Below are 3,038 nucleotides of genomic sequence, written 5' to 3' on the forward strand. Positions count from 1 at the left end.
AGACGTACGACGATCCTTGTGTGTTAATCAAGAAGACTCTTCAAAGTCTGAGGACTGGAAAGTTTGTACGGATCCAAGGAGTTTGATCTCCGTAGAGTACGGAGAAGTCGAGGATACAAGGTAATGTATCAGAAAAGTCCGTATCAGATATGCCGTATCTCCCCAGTAGGTTCGAGGTCGGTGTTTCTTCGACAACCAGGCCTGAGGTTGTTTCCCTAGCAGGGTGGAGGTTGTTATTTCCCCAGCAAGTCGAAGATTGTTGTTTTCCCCGCAGAGTGCGTCGGTAGTCGTTTCCCAGCGAAGTCCCCAAGTGGATCAGGTTCAGTGGAGTTCATCCCTGTTGAGGGTTGTCCTTTCCCCAGCGGCAGTGCTATTCCCCAATAGGGTGGAGATTGGAGCGACAGTGAATTCCTCAGCAGAGTGCCTCGAGCTCCCCAGTAAAGTCCCTTGAGGGGGATACTTGTTTATGCATTCATCATTTAGAGAAGCATATCATATTGCATAATAAATTGCGTAGCATTTCCATGGTTATGGAGCATTACACTGTAAAAAAATCATGCATCAGCATTGCAAGCATAAGCTAGTCTCAAGCTGTGGTTACCGTTTGAGATTTGGTTTCGCCGGTTGGTGAAAATTCAACTCAAGCCATGGTTACCGTTTGAGGATTAGTTTCGCCGGATGGTGAAGATGTTACTCTGAGGAGTTTAGCATCGTGATTTTGACTCAACAAGTTTTCCCCAGTAGTGCGATATTGGAGGAAGAGATTCCGTCGTATAGAGATGGAGACTCAGATGGAGAGTGGGGTTCATTGTTTGACAGTAAGAGTGATATAGAAGTTTCGGGGTTCAAGAAAAGCAAAAAAATGTAATAATCCCCAGCTGAGCGCAAATTGGTCGTTCGCAGTGGATTAAGTAGGGATAGCATGCTCATGGCTTATTACCCCCAGCATAAGTCGTTGGCCCGTGTGCTGCCTCAAATCGTCATTTTCCCTATTTTCTGCCGATGCTGACAGGCATGAAGTTTTTCCGATGTTTAGATCGAAGAAGTTTCCGACGTTCAGGTTGAAGTACTTGTGGCACTCAGGCCAGTTTCCGATGTTCAAATCGAAGAAGTTTCCGACGATCAGGTCGAAGTACTTGTGGCACTCAGGCCAGTTTTCGATGTTCAGATCGAAGAAGTTTCCGACGTTCAGGTCGACACACTTGTGGCATTCAGGCCAGTTTTCCGGTGTTCAGACCGAAATGGTATTCAGACCGAAATGGTATTCAGACCGAAGCGGCATTCAGGCCAGTTTTTTGGGCATTCAGGCCAATCTCTCGGTGTTCAGACCGATGTTAATACTCTCAGATTCCGATGCTCAATATTCGGACTGATGAGCGGTGTTCAGGCCATGGTGGTTCCTGTGTTACCATTTATTTTGGTATCCAGGTCAATATTCCTTTTCGGTATTCAGGCCGACATTCACCGTACCAGATGGATTTTTCTTTCAAGATCACTCGTTGCCGATTCTGACAGGCACTGTTAATTATTTCCCAGCGGAGCGCAAATTGTTCGTATGTTCTTGGTATTCAACCACTCTTCACACTGATCATCTGAAAGCCGAGGCTGTTCATATCGACAGGTTCACAGTGGATTGAATAGGGGCAGCTGTAACTCCTCAAAATTTGCCCTCCTCTTTTGGGACTAGTTTAGCATATTGCATTTCATGTTTTTAGGACATTAGGAATTTGCATATTGCTTATCATATGGAAATCAGAGATCATCCTCTAATTTCTTGTTCAGAAGATGGAGGTGGTATATGGTTCAAGCCTGGGGGTCTTATTGAATTGATGATCAACCATCTGAGAGTTTGCAGTGCATTAGGGTTTCTTGATCCTTCAAAGGTTAAGCAGTGTCTTGATTGCAAGGGTATATTACCATCATCATGGTTATGTCATCCTCAAGGGCTTCACTGTGCATGCTCAAGTTCCTTGGCATTAGGGTTTTGACCTCTGGTCAACCCTAATCAATGCATTCTTCCAGTCAGGGTTTATCAAGGAGATGAGGTATTTGTTGATGATGAAGATCACATGGTTATGTGGAGAGCTTATATGGGCTAGGGGTTTCATTTCTGAGCCATTTCCTCAGGTGGTAGAGGCTCAAAGTCCACAGTGCATTTTCAAGTAATCTAGGGCCCATAAAAGTCAACTGAAAGTCAATTGAGGGCTAGGAGGTGGAGAAATGGTTTGAGACACTTCATTCATGTCCCAAAGAGGTTCATTTGTCATTACAAACACTTATCTTGAAGAATTTGAGGTCAGATAAAAAGTTTCCAAAAATGGAAAGTGACCTGTAATTTCATGTTTCCAAAAATGGAAAGATTTTGGTTCAAATTCAACTTGATTTTACATCAACAAATAAGCTCCAAATGAATTTTTATTGAACATGAAAGTTGAATATCTTTCTTTCCCATTTCCAAAAAGTCCAAGATCATGAGCATCTGATGAATGGTTGAAGAATTATGATCAAATGATCATCAAGGGTGCATGGAACTTCAAAGTGGCATAACTTTTGACTCAAAACTCCAAATGAAGCCACTCTTTTTGCAAAATTCTTGTCTTGACCAATGCTTTCCAAATCTATCATTGCATTGCATGAAAGAGGTTCACATAATGATGTGTTTATTCAAGTGCATTTGGGAGGGAAATTGGGGAATTCAAATTTGGTGCAAGCTACAAGCCTAATTCCAATCCCATTGTGTTTATTAGGTGATTTTGAGTGAAATTGGATCATTGCATGCTATTGTTCACGTCCAAACTAAGTCATGCACCTTCATTTTTTGCAAAACACTCCAAATGTCCTTAATTATGATTAGTGCATTCTAATTGTGATTACAATGTCATTAGGACAGAGTATAAATGCTAAATCATAACAGAATTTTCAGTTTACACACATTTCTAGATCTAGAAATTTCTTTTCCCTCCAAAAATTCTCTCTCATTGGAATTCAAATTTTCTCCACACAAACACACATTTTCTTCATAGATCCATCATCCTCAT

The sequence above is a fragment of the Lathyrus oleraceus genome, chromosome 1 (assembly GCF_024323335.1).
Source record: "Lathyrus oleraceus cultivar Zhongwan6 chromosome 1, CAAS_Psat_ZW6_1.0, whole genome shotgun sequence".
Classification (NCBI taxonomy): domain Eukaryota; kingdom Viridiplantae; phylum Streptophyta; class Magnoliopsida; order Fabales; family Fabaceae; genus Lathyrus; species Lathyrus oleraceus.